Below are 17,907 nucleotides of genomic sequence, written 5' to 3' on the forward strand. Positions count from 1 at the left end.
AAGAAACTACGAGTCCAGACTAACAATAAGACAACCTGTAGACTCAACAAGCAGGTAGCAAGCTGAAGAACTGCTCATTTCCAAAGGAGATGCAATTCTTTAATGCCCATTTCTGGTAAGGCCATGGAAGATGACGGAGAACGAAGAACACTTTGGAAAGCAGAGTCAATACCCCATTCAGAGAGCAAAATTGGGGCTTAATCAAAGGACATTAGGGATTTTCTCAGTGTCTGTCCAATGAGATACATGAATTCCTAACAGGTAATGGGCACCAGGCAGAGAAACATACAAATCTGCTCTGGATCATAACCCTTCTGCTTCTAGCTCGAGACAATTCTATGCTTGTAAGGGCTTCTAAGATTGGATCCATTCAAATAATCCAGGATAAGCTCCTTATTGTAATAGTTGCACCTTCATTACATTTGCAAAATCTTTTTTTCCATGTAACATATGTTCACAGATTCCCAAGATTAGGACAGGGACATATTTGGTGAGTGGGAGGACAGTGGAGTGGGGAGGGGTGGCATATTGGCCACCACACCAGTAACCCTGGATTCTGCGCTTGATGTGATATGCCTAGATGGGATTTTGGATTGTTTCTCTTGGGGAGAGAGAAAGAGGAATATGTTGCTGGCAGAAAGGACAGTAAGCTGTATATTTGGTGACCAGAAAGGCAAACTATTTTTCGTTACATTCATGCAACAAACATTTCTGACCTTCTGATCACATGTACTGGATATCTGGCTATTGAGTGATTGAGTAGGGACATTTGACTAATTCTAGCAGGGACTCCTTGCTGACCCATTATGGACTGGTTTTAAGCCAGAGTATTTCAGATTTTTAAAATTATTTTTACAGTAGGTTGAATAACCTAACCAATTATGGCTGGTGCAGTAAATGTGCAACTATTATTTGTGAATAAAGGCCTACTATGTGTGATAATGGTATTCTAGTTTTTCCCACACCCATGCCTAATCTTTTGAATCAAAGGACAGAGTCTTTAAACAAGGGTGTAAAGACATTTGGGTGTCCATATGTACAAAGTTAAATATTAATCTTTACCTTACAACATGCACTAGAAACACTTTCATGTAAATAGAGACCTACATTTGAAACACAAAATGATAAAGCATATCTAGATAATATAGAAAAATATTTTCATGATCTTGGAGGTACAGAGTGATATCTCATTAAACTAGGCACAAGAACCAAAAAACATGAAAAAAAAGAAAGAAAAACACAACAACAACAAAAAAAACTTGCTAAATTTGATAATTAAAATGAAGAAGTTCTGTTCATAAAATGATACCATAAAGAGTGAAACTCAAGTGGTGAAATGAGAGAGGACATTTGCAATATATACAATTAACACAGATTAATATGCATATTATAAGAAAAACTATTCCAAATCAATAGATAAAAAAGACAATAGGAGGGGTGGCGGGTTACCTCAATTGGTTACAGCATGGTGCTAATAACACCAAGGTTGCCGGTTTGATCCCTGCATGGCCACTGTGAGCTGTGCCCTCCTTAAAAAAAAACAACAATAGGAAATATCAATAGATAAAATCAATAGATAAAAATATTAATAGAAAAATCAATAGATAAAAAGACAATAATAATTTCCAAAAGAAAGAAAAAAATCCAAATAACTAATAAAGTTATGAAAGACAGTAATATTTAGCATCCAGACTAACATACCATTATCCCTTCACAAGACTGCCAAATAGTAAAACATTTAACAATGACAAGCATTGGCAAGGAGGTGAACCAAGGGTAAATCTCATTCATTGCTGGTGAGAATGAGAATCATACTAACATTTTGTGATAGTGAATAAAAAGTGCCTAATATACAGAAAAGTTAATAAATATTTTTGTTGATGGTGGTGGTTACGGTTGTTATCCGTATGCCTGTCTTTACTCTCATATGTAGTATCAGTCTTGTTCATTCGTTCAGTATCCATTTACTAACTTGCTGCTCTGTGCCATGTAATGTGTTAGACTCTGGAGATACAAAGTCAGATGAAAATAGTTACAGTTCCTGTGCTCAATGATTATTGTTTAATGGGATTAATCACTTGCACTTTTTGACTTCAAGTTTCCCCAAGCAAATTCATATCATTAAAATACTTAATATCTAGGGCCAGTGAGCTGAGCCCTCTGCAACTAAGATTAAACACCGCACCTTGAGCTGAGCTGCCTGCCGCTGAGCTGCTGAGGGGCGGCCAGATGGCTCAATTGGTTAGTGTGCTTTTAACAACAAGGTTGCAAACGGCAACTAGATTGAAGATGGAAACTGGACTTAGAGCTGAGCTGTGCCCTCTACAACTGAGATAGAAGGACAACAACTTGACTTGGAGCTGAGGGGTCCTGGGAAAAACACACTGTTCCACAATAAAGTCCTGGAAATACATACTGTTCCCCTTCCCCAATAAAATCTTTTAAAAAAAGTATATATAATTTTGAATACTTAATAGATGCCAGGAAAACAAAGGGGAGATTTGCTAAAACAAAACAAAAACAAAGATTCTGGAGAAGGATAAACGTTTAAGAATTTTTATCAAGTTCTTCCACATTCTTATCATGTTTTACTCTGAAATTCCAGGCAGCGTCTTTTAGGAGTTCATTTCACACCCAACAAACATAGTAGAAAGAAAGAACATCAGAAAGGGGGAAATTAGCTAAATCTCTCCAAGATTTCTCTCTATCCTGTAGAAAAAGCTACTGTGTTATTAATAAATCTACACTATTTACCTCTCTAAATGCCTCAATTATCATCAGGCAATGAATTTCAACATCCTTTGAATTTTAATGATGGGGGGGAATCCCAAATACTCTGAGATCACTTCTTCAATCTGCTCATTTTACAAATGAGAAAACTTGAAGAAGCACAAGCAAGCTGAGTGAAAGGTTGAAAGTCCTCACACAGCTGGCCAGCGACTATGTTTAAATTCTTTGTACTCCTTTATGTTACTTCTTGAAACGTTGTAGGAATTAGCTCTGCTGTGTCTTCTGAGATTCCTAACATATTTTCCAGCTGAACAGAGTTTTCTGGTAATAAAATAGAATCAGGTAACAGATTGGTTTCTACACCCAGTAGCTGGGAACAACCACATAGCTGACTGAGTTATTAAATATTAACTTTAAGGCTCTGTAGTCGTACATGGTAACGCACTTTTTTATTTTATTATCAACATGCCATCTTAGAAGGGGAAGAATAACACTACACAGCACACAGACTCCAATATCCCTTCCTCAGCAGCAGTAATTACAATGCAGTGCTCCCTACAAATGAAAGAGAGGTAGCACACTCCAAATAAGTAGGGTCTTAGGTTTTTGGGGGGGAATCTAACCAAGGTAGAAAATGAACCTTCTCCTGAATAGCTAGGGAGGAATAATGACAAAGTACAAATCAACAAACCTTCCCTGACCCTGCTCAGTATGTGCATGAAATAAAGATAGCCCACATTAGCTTCAAAATTTAGTATTTTCCTTATAAGAAACACCAGATCTATATTAGTAGTAAAACACACTACTTTTTACCAAGATAATGGCATTCTGCGGCATACAACTGGGATAGAGGCAGGTGGATATGAAAAGTCAAGATGAAATATGCCGTGTGTGCTCATGAAGTTTAATTTTAAGCATTTTAAGACACAATGTTTTATTGTGACCACACCACAATTATGTCAAGTTTCTGGAATAATTCTGATCTCTCCCTTTACCATGCACAGCAACAGTTAGGCAGACCCTCATGTACACATAGGGACAGACAGTTCCTGGTCTCTCGAAACTGATCAGCTACTGGGAGTAGACAGGCAGAAAAGCATGGGAGTTAAATGTGTAGTCTCCATAGCTGGGAAGCCTGATTTCAAATACCAGTCTTTTTAGTTCCTAGCGATGAACATTAGTCCAGTCACTTACTTTCTAGGTGTCTCAGTTATTTTTGAAATGGGGACAATACAAGTAACTATCTGTGTGCTATTTAAATGTGAATGATTTAACTTATTTGTTTTTAAGACAGTCCTGGAAGGTCGTTGTGTACAACTGTTATTGTTATCAACAAATACTCTTATGTAGAAAAGAGGGATACACAGCAAGTAATTGTTAGTAATATGATAAGGATAATTAAAGGTGTGTTTTGTCATTTTTATTCCTCACATCTATTTTCACAAATATGCGTTATCTTTACAATCATGGTTTAAAAGATTCAAAAAAATCAAGATTAAAATAATACAATATTTATTCATGATAAGCCATCTAGTCAGCTTTTTCAAGGCTGGAATGGAACTTTAGTCAACAGCCTCAAGCACTGTAACTTTTCAGAAACTTTCCAGGTCAAGAAACTTATAGATCTGATTCCCTGGTGCCTTTATATGGAAAAAACCAGAAGGGAATAGAGCAGAACAGAGAACAAATCTGTCTGAATGTCTTTGGAGTATGAGAGCATTTGAGAAACTGGAGATGCATGATTGTCAGTCATGGATTTAAACCAATCAACTCCAAGAGAGATTAACCAGCTTTGCAGCCAAGAACAAAAACAGGGGAAGTGTGAGCATTTCAATGTGTGTGTGTGTGTGTGTGTGTGTGTGTGTGTGTGTGTGTGTATTGGAGTCAGGGGACTTAAATGTGTCCTTTACCTACATAATCATCTGTATCCTTAGATTAATTGGCAGTACAAACTTGTAGCTTCTTTAAAGAAGAACCCACAGGAAAGAACAGAGTAAATACATCTTTAGAAAGGTCAGGGTTTCCCATTCACATATCATGTTGGTTTGCTCACAATTTTTTATTCCTAAAACACAACCTATAGTTTTATTCCTAAAACTATAACCATGGGATATGCTTTACATTATATTCATTAGCAGATCTTATTTCCAAAATCACATTTATAAACCCTCACCATGTGTCTAGTGTTTCATAAGTAACATAGTGGAAGAGAAGCCAATGAGAATGTAAGGCAAAGGGAAGACACAAGAATGGAAAATAAAAGAGGTTGCTCAAATCATAGCTCTGCGCTAGAGTTCATAGCCTTTGATTTGAAAATTCTTAGCAGAGTCTAAATGCGCACAATATGCTCGTAGTTGTTCATCAGAAGTTTTTACTCTTATTCTTGTCAGAGTTCTCGTCAAGTCACCAACTGCACAGTTAGAAAGAGACGTAGCTCATTGTTTGATAATGGTGATGACAATGGTGTGTGTTATACAGTGTATATCATTATGAAGAAACCTATTGTTGACACTTTCTGAGCTATTGATTAATTTATGCCATCAAAAATATTTTTCCCACTTATGGGTGGGTTCCTTGCTTGTTTCTTAATGTTAGTGTACATTTCTCTGTGGGCCATGTATACAACATTTCTCTTAAACTGTATCATCAGATTAAATTTTGTTACATTTGGGGGATGGTGGGAAGTAAGAAAGTATACTAAGTTTGATTATTTTCAAATTCATAGTTCTTATTTTGGTGACTTGACTCTAACTTTTGGTCTTTTTTTTTTCCTGAACTAGAATAACCTACAGATTGGAATATTATTATATTTTTTTTCTTCTGGGAGAAATTCTGATACACACATCCTAAAGGTTCCCAGGGGAAGAACAGATAATTATAAAAAAGAACCTGGAAGCTTTATGAGCAAAAAGAAAACAAGAGGACACACCATTCTTAATATGGTAGTTCTCAACCAGGACAATTTTGTCCCTTCAGGCATAATTATTAACCTTTGGAAACATTTTTAGTTGTTATAACTGGGGAAGTGCTAATAGCATCTAGTGGGTAGAGGCTGGCCATGTTATCATATATCCTACAACGAGTAGAACAGATCCCCAAAGCAAAGTATATCCAGTAGAGAATGTCAATACCACTGTGGGTGAGATACTCTGCTGTCATACAAAGTTAAGAAAACCTGATGGAGTAGTTTAGTTTCCACAACATGTAATAAACTCAATAAATAGCAATATATGGAGTTTTTTAAAATCTGGGCCTGTTAGATTTTTGAGTGTTATACTCTGGATTCACTTGGTAAGGGCATTAAACTTTAAATCTTGACAATCATTAGAAAGCATATCAACTCAGATCATATACCAAGAAATGGATGGATATAAGACAACAGAAAAAATTGATCTTTGGTTCCCAGGCAGCCAAAAATGCCCCTTCCAATTTGAAATTAATGATTCTGGTTATATTCCTTCATTTGAAAGGAAAACCAAAGTAAAGAGTAGACACAAAAAACATGTTAGTGCTATAAGAACTAATTATAAATCTTTGTAACAGTAGATTTTGCAGAATTCAAGTCAGGTATGATATGGAATTGGGATGTATAAATATATGGAGTTAGAAATAAAATACATTTGTGTTTACGTGCTTGGGTGTTTCCCATTTCTTTACTGACAGATATTTGACAGGTACAAAATCCTTGATGTATTCAACTATTATAGATGGGGAATTAAACTTCAAACAAATAGCACGGGAGGCATAGACGTTTCTTAAAATCATAGTAATGTGAAAATAACTAACATTAACAGTCCCTAAAAGACAATTTGAATAGGAGATGAGATAAAAAAATGTGAAGAATTGTGGTATCTTAAAAATATATGGAGGTGGCTATGGAAGTTTTAGGGGACCCTAACACAAAGTTTTAGGAGGACAATATCCTACTATGTCTTACTAATTGCTACCGAACCAGTCATTTTGGTTATTTAAATAAACATGCCAATCCCATTATAATACAAAATGTGAAATTATTTTATAGAAGAACACCAATTACTTTGATTCCATGGGGGCTCAGGCAACTATTTTAAATCTAATGGTTTCCATAAAATGCTTAAAATTCGAGTCTAATTCCTGTTGTGTGATATTTACCTCACGAAAATAACGCAACCAAATTAGTTTTTGGATTTGTAGCAAATGTGTCAAAGTACCCAAAGACTCAAAGCAAAAGACACAGAAATTTGAAGTTCCTTTTTTCTTGTAAAGCTAAAATTCTGCCTTTCTGCTTCTTCCTCTCCATTTAAAATAAGTGGTTAGGAAGACTGGAGAGGAAGACGAAACCTGACGGCTGCTAGTTTATCATTCTTTATACTGAAAATTTATTAGCAACTTGTTCTGAGGAATAAAGGGCAGTCTAGAGTAAAGTGCTCATTTAACATGTTTTTGTGTCAGCTGACACATGAGTGGCTCTCAAATTGTGGTCCAGGCCAGCAGTATCAATCAACATCAACTGTGAACTTGTCAGAAATGCGATTTGTGGGCTTCATCCAGACCTACTGAATCAAACTAGCTGGGGGAGCAGGAGTCAGGAAGCTGTATTTTTAAGAGTGCCGGGTAACTCTGATACATGCTGATGCTTGAGAACCACTATAATATGCACATTAAAAAGTGCCCTGTTACAGTCCTAAGAATTTATAGACTCTAGGGAAAATAATCGTGAAAACAATTATGTGTCAATGAAGCCATATGAAAGATACAAGAGTCACGTAAGGGGGAAATAACCTGGTTTTTCTCAGAGGTCAAGGAAGGCTTCACAGAAGAGGCTATGCTTCTATTAAAACTTGGGAGAGTCATTTTCCAGAAAAACCAGTGAAACCAGAATTCTAAATAGAGAGAATCAGAATCAGAAGATTCAAATCTAGACAGCAATCAGGCAAAGATTTTGTAGTGGTCGATGTTTGAAATCTTCTATAGAATCCTTTGCTCTTGATCTGGTTTTCACAATTTCATGGTTAAACCCTTCTGCAGTTTGAAGGATACACTGGGAAATATCTAGAAAACAAAGTGGGGTGGTCAGAATCTATAGGAAAGTAGTACAGTGTAGTTGTTAAAGGTTTGAGTCAGAGAGAGAACTGGGCACAAATGTTCATTTTTGTGTACTTGGCTCTTAATACTTGGGTGTAAGTAATACTTGTGTGTCTATAGATAAGTTACCTCACTTCTATGACTTAGTTTTCTTATATGTAAGTGGAGATAACAGTACCTACACCATATGGCTGTGGACTGTTGGGAGGTAATATTGAGATAACATTGAGGTTATACATATAAAGTTATCTGACACCCTTCCTGTCTCTTTTAATTTGTGAAGTTCACTGCTGAGATTACGTCAAAATAAATATTATATATTCAATAATAGTAGCTGTTCTATACTTCATGGAGTATTTATTGGACTCAATGGGCTCGTTGGTGAAAAATACTGTTAAAACATAACATACTATCACTGTGAACAGAAGGTATGCTGGGAATTTAACGCAAATGAAATCTGTATTCACATACACATGCACACACTTACACCCACACACATATAATTCATAATGCCCTAGAAGAGAAAAAAGATTTTCTCTTTACCTGACACACATTTTACAAACTGATTGACAGCCATTGTATATGTGTGTGTGCACTTAGCTCAATATTGCAGCAAATTGAATATTCACTTTGTTTCCCTGACAACGACTTAAGCATTGTCTAAGTATCTCATGGCTATGGATAATTGTACAATACACATTTCATCCCATGGTTAAAAGAATGAACATCCACAAGCCTGAATCAATGGATTAATTTGATTTGAAAGAAGAATTAGTCTCTGCTGGGGAAAGCATTAACCACTTAGCAATGTGCTGGGAGAGTTGAAGCAGATTTTAAAATGAAAAAAATAAATTAAGGGAGTAGAAAGAAACAATGCAGGCAATCTGAGGTTGATAATTGATTTGGCAAATACAGCCATAAATTTGCCATTAACCAATTGGGTCTGCCTTTAAATACGATTCCATAATCCTGCTGTAGAACAACTGCAGCCCCAGTGAAATTTAATGCATCAATATATTTAACAGAAGTAGAGGCGATTTAGAATGTTGAAATGTGCTACCAACTTTCAGCATTTCTTATCATTGTCAAATAACTATTGTCTCTAGTTTTAAAAATTGGCTGGATAATTTTATATCATAACAAGTATTACATTAGAGCAGATAAAGAAAGTAAGCAAATCTCAGTCTTTGGGGAATAAAACTGATCATCTAGAGCTCATAGAAATATGCTGTACATGGGGAAGGCTGCTGTCTCTGAGCTTGGGCACTTGAGCCTGTCTTCATTTGCTGATGACAAAGCCATCTCTATTCCACTGATGGCTCTTGCTCAGGGCTGCTGCTGCCATTATATCATTGGCAGGCATAATATTGAATCTAGCGGCTCTGCAGAAATTCAGCCTTTGGACATTGGGACAGTGGATGAAGGTACCACTGCCTTGAAAAATAAATAACTAGAAATCACTCATTATGCAAATGACCAACTCCTGATTCTTACGCTACAATTTTTAGATATCAAATTACTGAAGTTCCTAAATAAACTATCATAGCATTTGGGCAAAATGGATCTCAGCTATTGTGCGTTCTTAAATTATGTTAGAGGACAAGGGTGCTCTATAGTGGGGATGGGAATGTAGAGGTGATGGCTATGGAAACCGGAAGTCTTAGGATCAAAATTAGGCTAAGGGAGGGAGCAGAAAACAAAGTTTTATTAAAATCTTCTTGCGTGTAAAAATATTACATATAACTATAGCTAAAATTTATTGTAAAAATTGGAGATTATACCCATTGCTATCTATTTGATTTAATTTGATCTTGTCCTGTGAAGTAGGTACTATTATTATCCTTATTATATAAATTAAAAAATGAATTCAGACAGGTAAAGTGGTATAGCAGAGACGGGAATCAAACTCATGGCCTGTGAGTCCAACACTCAAGTTATTCTCACTATATTATTCTGTCAGGAAACCATCTGGCAGAAATATTAAGTGTGTTCTAAAGTTAGATACCTCAGAACCGTTGAAGAAATAGACTGCTTGTGCTTGACCTGTTTTTTCAGATCTCACATTTTGATCTCTCTAGAGTCAGAGCATCCCAACTGGTATATATTTATTCAACCTTTCTCTTGTTTCTTTTATTTTGTTACAAGGGATTGTTTTAATAAAATTAGAAATCCACTCTTGACAGTTTTATTATATTTTTGTATAAACAATCTGACTCTGGATAAGTCATTACCTACTAGATTTCCATTGGGCACCTTTCAATAAGTTCTGGAATTTCCCAGGCAAAAGTAAGCCACTAGTGGCAAATCCCCGACGTTAATAGAATCTTTTAAAATAAAAACTATTACCAGATTTTTTGTGTATAATTTTGTATATTAATTAGGTATATTTCCAAAAATTGACAACATAATATAGATAAATAAATACATTTAATTATACCATCTCTCCAACAATACTTCAGCATAAACACGTTCAACACCATGCTCAAAGTTATTCTCAGAGGCCAATGTGGGCTTCCATGGACATGGTTTTCTAATATATGCTCACAAGGGCAATGATGTATATTCCTGCCGTTTCATGGTGACACCTGAAAAGTTTTAGTTCTGACTCTGAGATGGAAATCTAAGCGAGCAATGATTCATTCTCTTTACTGGGGGAAAAACAAACAAAAAAAACATTAAGTCATCTCAAGAATTGCATTAATAACCAAATACTGATTAAAACAGAAAACTTTTTTCATCTGTTTAGGTTATTCCCATTAGAGTTTTTGAGCCTTATCTATCTAACACGTCATTCTGAACATATGTCAGAGGGTTTAAGATTCAGGGACATTCAGAAAATTGAAAAACTACAGGAGTGAATTATGTCAAGTGGCAGTAAATAAGGATATCCAAATAGTTCCTAAGATGTTATCAGTGTTTAGATCAGCATTTGACAGTATCTTGAAAAATCCAGCTGGAGCAAGAAGAATATAATTGAAAATTCTTGAGCTTGAGAATCAGACTGACCTGGGTCAAATTCCAGCACTTCCACTGAGCAGTCATTTAACTTTGGCTGATTTGATTAATACAATGTGTGTATTATCTCCCTATTTGGAGTCTCCTACTCCTAGCAACCCTATGAATGAGTGATGTCCACAACATCTGTCCTCAGCAGCCCTGCTCAGATCCTGTAGACTCACGCCTATGCCTTCGTTTATAGAGTCCATCCATCTCATATATGGTCTTCCACTTTTCCTGCTGCCTTCTTTTTTTGCCAGCATTGTTGACTTTTTCAAAAAACCCTGCCTTCTCTTGATATCCCAGAGTAGGACAGCTTCAGTTTTTGTCATTTTTGCCTCCAGTGATGTTTCAGGCTTAATTTGCTCTAGGACCCACTTGTTCACCTTTCTGGTGGTCCAGGGTATCAATGGAGCTCTCTTCCAACACTGTATTTCAAATGAACTAATATTTTTCCTACCGGCCATCTTTGTTACCCACCTTCTGCATCTGTACATAGTAATCGGGAATACGAGGGTGTGGATGATCTTACCCTGGGTCTCTAAATGACACATCTTTCCTCTTGGTGTCTTTTCCTAATTCTTCCATCACTTACATCCTGAGTCTCAGCCTTCTATTGATTTATCAGCTGCAGTCTTCATCTGAATTGATGACTGATGCAGGGTAAACAAAATATTTACAATGTCAGTATCTCCGTTGTCTTATGTTAAAGTTGTATATTTCTCCTGTACTCAGGATTTTTTTTTTTTTTCTTCATGATGTTTAAATGCAGTACTATGTAGGCACTTTCTTCTTTCACTTTCATCAGAAGTCATTTCAAATCATTGCTCCTTTCAGCCAGTAAGATGGTGTCACCTGCATATCTTATGTTATTGACATTTCTTTCACCAGTTTCACTCCTCCTTCCTCTGAGTTTAGCTCAGTTTCTCCATACAGATTCAACAAATAGGGAGATAAAATGAACCCCATCTGACAATTTTGCTTATAGGAAACCATTCTTTCTCTCCATATTCTGTCCTGACAGTGGCTTCCTGCCCATAGCACAAGTTACATATCAGGACAATCAAGTTTTGAGGAACACCCATATCTCTCAGAGCAACTCACAGCTTCTTCTTATTGACACAAAGGTTTTACTGCAGTCTATGAAACATAGACCAGCCTTCTTCTGAAATTCTTTGGAGCACTGCAGTATCCAACAAATTCTTGCAATTAGATCATGAGTGCCTCTTCCTTTTCTGAATCCAGCTTGAATATTTGGCATTTTTTGCTCCAGATAAGGTAGAAGCTTTTGTTGCATCACCTTGAACATCACTTTACTTGCATGGAGAATTGGAGCAATGGTCTGTTACTGCACTCCTTGGCATTTCCTTTCTTGAAGATTGAAATGTATACTGACTGTTTCCAGTCTGTAGGACATTGTTTTGTTTACCATATTTCTTGAAAAATTCTTGTTAGGATTTTGACAGATTCAGTCTCCGTGGTTTGAAATAATTCTATTGGTATCCCTTCTACCCCAGGTGATTTATTTCTACCCAATACTTTCAGACAAGCCTTCACTTTGCTCTCTAGAATTACAGAATTTTCCTCATTGGAATCTTCTTCAAAGGTATCAATCCTCATAGAGATGGCTCTTTATCTGTAATGTGGAGGCAAGAATAACCACCTTAGAGGAGCACTGTAAAGATAAAATGATATGGCTCTCAGATTAGCTCATCCTTTCCTACTTGTACTTCTGGTAGGCTACAAGATATGATAGGCACGCCAAAGTAGATTTGATTTAGCAATTTGCTACTATTATCCCTCCCACAATTTTTTTTCTTTCTTTTTTCTTTTTTCTCTTTTTGTTATTCTTATTTTCTCTAGCTTTCCTCACTTTCCTAATTATTATATCAGATGTTGCTAAGTCTCACTATAACACTTTAGGCTCTTTGAAATAAAAATATTATATAAATGTAATAAACAAATATGTGGTAATAATAGCAAAGTGTTTTTTACCAGATGGGACTTACCAGCTACTCTTTAAACTGGAAAGCCCACATATATAATCTAAATTGGGTTTCTTCCTTTGGTTATTCATTCTAGAAAGCCCTTAAATTCCATCTGGGTTAATTAAACTTTTCTATGTTATCATGTCACATATATCTGTGTCTGTTGACTCACTGATTTTAGTCAATTTGCAATTAAGAAAAATGTACTCTATTACCCAGCAATATTTGAGGTATCTTGGAAATTATTATTTGCATCCTTTTTGTTTCAAAATATAATTCTATATAAAATGGAGGGTTGGAGAATCAAAAGCATATCAAACCGATCTTTTTTTCCTCTCTCCCGGCTTTCCATGCTTTGATTTTTATATTAGTTTATATGTAATAATGTACAATACACATACAATAAAACCATCTACTAATACTAAACAAAAAAAAAAATAAAACAAAAAACAAGTATTTCCAGTCTGGATTTCAATGAGTCATATCTCCTAACAAAATATCCCAATTTTGTGATAGGGTTACTCATTAAAAGAGATAAAGAATTTGATTCAGATTCCCACAGATTTTCTGTGACATTTGTCACTTTCCTCTGGCTCTTTCTTGGCAGGAATTACAAAACAGTGACCTAAGGACAGATGCAGTCCTGTGTTCCTTTTGCTTTATATCCACAGCACCCGTGATTAACTCTTCAAAAGGCAAAGAAAAAAAAAAAGTTTTTGTAAAATGTTCATAGTTTTTCCCTCATGTTGTTTCAATTTCTAGCTCCTTATTTACTCCTTTAATAGGACAGGTTGGAGTCATTGTTGTAGATATAGAAGCAAACCTAGGGTCATTTATTTCCATGAAAATGACAGTTTCCCCAGGGCTATGATCATATTTGGATCACAAGAGATAATATATGTGTCAGAAAAAGGTATGGGGGAGCAAGTGAGTAGAGATTTCACTGGCAGCAACAGTCATAGTCCAAATACACTCTCTCTTTTTTTCAGAGTAACTTGGTAAATGGTTGGTATAATACTTGCATTTGTTATCCTTTTTGAATGCTGACCTTCAAATCTGCAGTTGGACTGGCTTGCTGTTGGCAGCATTTTGTTTTGTAAAGGCTCTTTTGAGTCCAGGTTAATTGTCACCGAGATTTCCTTTTGACTCAAACATCCCATGGCATTTTACCTCCTGTACTTGGTGCTCATTACAGCATGATTGACTCAAGGATGAAATACGGCAGCTCGGTAAAGGTATTTTTTTATCCCTTAATAAACCTCTTAACCCTGATCCAATTTTACACACACACACACACACACACACACACACACACACATATATATATGTAAAATATCTATTGAGAAAAGCAGCCCACAAACGATCTGATTCTACCTGAGTGTTGCTGACTTACTTAACCTTCCTTTGAAGACAGAGACTGTTTTCTGTTTTTGTTTTTGTTTTTTTTCCCAATTAGACACATTCCCATCTATAAAAGTGGGTGAAAGGAGGCTCAGGTAAGATTATCAGATGACTTCTGTCTTGATCCATTTGGAGTCCCACGGGGCGTTTCAAAATGTGATACCTCTTTTAAAGAAGAAATTATGTCAAGTTCAATTGCCCTGGTTTTATTGAGCTCATGGCACCCACAAGCACCCTACAAAAGTGTGATTGGCTGATGGGGCCAGCTACAAATACTATTACCTAGGCCAAGAACCTGGACGTTCAGGTTATGCTTGGAGACACAAAAACTTTGAAGATACTCTTCCTGATAGCCCTCCCCAAAACTCCAAGCTTTCATTCAGTATCACAGGAGAGACTAACTATCTTGTGAAAGAAAGAATTCACTGGGAGCCTGAAGCCACTGCTGGCAATTTTATGGTTGAGTGAGACTGTGTAAGGGAAAACCCAGCTACCAAATTCCAATATTTTCATTAACATACCATTAACATAGCATTATTAACATACTAAAAGCAATCTGCTAATTGGGCCAGATGGGAGGCAACCTGAATTGATCCTAGAAAGTTGTCCAGATAAATTCAGTGCATAAATTGAATCAGCTTGAGAATGTTATTTGTGCTTCTGAGTGGCATTTGTGTATTTTGGCTTTGGGTCAACTCTATTCAGAGATTTCCTAAAGTCAAAAGATGAAGAATTGTAAAGTCCAGATTTCAGCCTCTCCCTTTTTCTGGAGGGACCAAGAGTTAATCAATATCTTTCTTTTGTATTTTTACTCGTATGTCCACTTGTTTTGCATTCATTCTAGTACTGTTCTTCAATTTCTCACTGCATGAGAAAAGAGAAGAGCTGCAATTTGTTTTTTCTTTTATTTGAGATAGACTTTGAGTACTGACTTCTGGATGTGAAATGAAAAGAGAGAAAAAGAATGGGTCATTTATTATTTAGTAAACTAGTGGTATACAGGGGACAATTCTGAGCTACAGGAGGATTTCTGAAAAGGGAGATAGATCCGAGATCCCAGCGGGCCTACCAAACATGGGAGAAGTTACTGGAGCCAATAGAAAGCAAAATGATAGACATTTTAGGGCATAAAGAAAAAAGCACTCTATGGTGTTGAGAACAGAGCAGGGCGTCATTTATCCCACACTGTGCCCCACCTCTGCAGTCACTCTAATTTGCTTTGAATACCGGGGGTGGGTTAGTCATCAAGAACTCATAACGGAATTAGTAGGAAAAAGTTTATTAGCAGAAAAACGTGTATTTTCTTATGTACTAAAAGTGCATAAATTAGTTCATGTATGCCTCAAAAAAGAAAAAAAAAACTTTAATTTTGTATCACTGTTTTCCCCATTTTAAATATACAGAAACTAGGAGGTTAATTTACTTGTTCAAGTGTTCACTTTGTTAGCAAGAGAGATGGGATTTTAATCCAGGTGGAGTAATACGTTCTCCTAGGCCCAAGGATGGTAATAATCATCATTCTACCTTCCTGCTAACACCCTAAATATAGACTGCCAACAACCAGAGTGTAGTATCATCTGAGAAAACCTACTATACTGTACCACACGGTTAGAGGGGTTTAACTAATGCCCACCTCTTAGTACCTTAAGCAGAACCTTGTTATATGTGGTTGTGACAGGTGCCCACTCAGGAGAAGGATAAATCTACAGACATGCTGGTGAGGGGAATTGTACAACAGGAAGAGAACAAACAAAGGATCTTTGCATCAAGTATTTATGGCTTATAGAGTTGTAGAGATAGATGTCACCTCTAGTGCAATGTTCTAACTCAGGGTCATTATATTTTGCCAGAATCAAAGGCTACCAAATGATAACTTATAATTGCATCATGAGCATTATAATTTATGCTTCTATTTATAGGGAGTTATCACAAGGCTAAAATATCCACTTTGATCTTATAGCTGACATGTTGAAAAATCAAAACACATCAGCACATGGTATGAATAATCTCTGTTTAAATAGTAAAGTAAATAACCTTTGATTAGTATGGCTGGCATTAATTTAGACATCACACTTGTCAGTGTTTAGCTGTATAAGACAGTTACAGAAGCATCAAGCATGTCTCTTTAAATAAAACAAGGAATTCAGCTAAATCTTGAGTGTTAAACTAAATTAACTGAACCCAAAATAGACTTCTGATCTGTTGATCCCCAGCTCACAAGGTATTCGGAATACCCTAAACTTACAATTATCTCTTTAAAGCTTGGATCTCTGTAAGCAAAAAACTTGAAAAATCAGTTGTTTTTTCACAACCTAAAATCTGTCTAAACTACTTCATGCATATCCATGTATAGCAGTAATGGCTAACATTTTAAACGTATTGTGTGCTAGGTGATCCATTAATTATGTCACCTACCTTAGGAGGTATTTGTTGAATACCTACTGTGTACTATGCTCTCCTGGGAGATAGAAATAAATTATGATTTGTCTTCAACACAATTCCAGGATGAGAACAATTTACTGAGTGCTTACAACATGTCTGAGGCTGAGTGCCCTAGGCTAGGATGAAAGACCAAGGCCTAGTGCTTGTCCTGGAGAACCTAGCTATCAGGAATGGAAAGGAAATATCAATAAGTAACCCACCACAGCCACTGGGCACTTGATTAAAATAAAGGCATGTATAAAGGGCTATAAGAGCAGAGACCAAAGCCCTCACAGAACATGCAGCCTTGCTAGGGAGATAAAACAAAGTCAAGTAAAGAAAATAATGCAAAGGCAGGGTGTATTCCAGTGTCAGACTATGGAAACCTCCTAGTGACTGTGCATAATCAGTTCAGTAGGGGTGGGACTATCCCAGCGATAAATGAAAACTTAAACTATATAAGTAATCTGGATGGTTTACCACCTTCCAAACAATACCCTCTGTATAATGTTTGTTTTAAAGTAAATAATTTCATTACAAATCATTCTAGATAGATTTAGGTAGTAAGTTCAACAATTTTTTGCTTTAAAATATCCAAATTAGAAAAATGACTTTCTTGAGAGACATTGAAGATTTATGAGGAAACTGAAATAAATATTAACACATTAAAAATACACTTTGCTTTGATTCTACCATAAATCTTTTAGTTCTAGTATGCTTTCAAAGGGGTGATTTAATAGACAGAATCAAAGCCAGAAAGAAAAAATAATAATAATGCAATAATTTTCTTGGAGAAAAAGAAGATGACAATAGTAGAGGATAGCAGGATATTTAATTTCAAAATCTGTGAACATTGACTCTGAACCTCCAGCAATAAGAAAACAGGCCCAAAGATTAACATCACAACCAAGTGAAAAGAGAATTGCAATGCTGATTAATATGACAGGATGCAATGGCTCTTTAATGAATTCTACACTGTACCTGTCACAAAGGATTGGAATGATATGAGCTCAGGGCTCTGCCTTCTGTCCCCAAACCAAAACTTCCTGAACAAGGGACTTTATGGGATTTGATTAGAGCTTCTCCAGGCAAATTATGAAGGTACTGAAATGAAATGTTATTTCCATACAGAGATAAGTGACAGCAGGATCAAGATTCACACTTGACTCTGAGGAAAGAGGAACAATTGGATCAGAGACCTAATAGGGATTTGCATTTTAAATTGTCCTGCAGTGGGCAAGACCACGAAGAGAAGTAAGAAGCGAATAAAGATGGGGTAAAGTGGAGAAGCAGAGGAAATGAAAAT

General features: G+C 36.2%; 1 protein-coding gene across 14 annotated transcripts in view; it reads right to left on the reverse strand.

The window, feature by feature from the left end:
* LRRC4C (leucine rich repeat containing 4C) overlaps nt 1-17,907 on the reverse strand; it is a 1,074,501-nt gene that overhangs the window by 226,981 nt on the left and 829,613 nt on the right. For 12 of the 14 annotated variants that reach the window (XM_074336244.1, XM_074336243.1, XM_074336242.1 and 9 more), the window contains one exon: nt 1,450-1,529. The exons of the other annotated variants lie outside the window; for them this stretch is intronic. The gene's annotated coding sequence lies outside the window, so the exon portion shown is untranslated. The remainder of the gene's footprint in view (nt 1-1,449; nt 1,530-17,907) is intronic. 14 annotated transcript variants of the gene reach the window in all.

This window comes from Rhinolophus sinicus, linkage group LG06 (genome assembly GCF_036562045.2).
Source record: "Rhinolophus sinicus isolate RSC01 linkage group LG06, ASM3656204v1, whole genome shotgun sequence".
In the NCBI taxonomy this organism is placed as follows: Eukaryota; Metazoa; Chordata; class Mammalia; order Chiroptera; family Rhinolophidae; genus Rhinolophus; species Rhinolophus sinicus.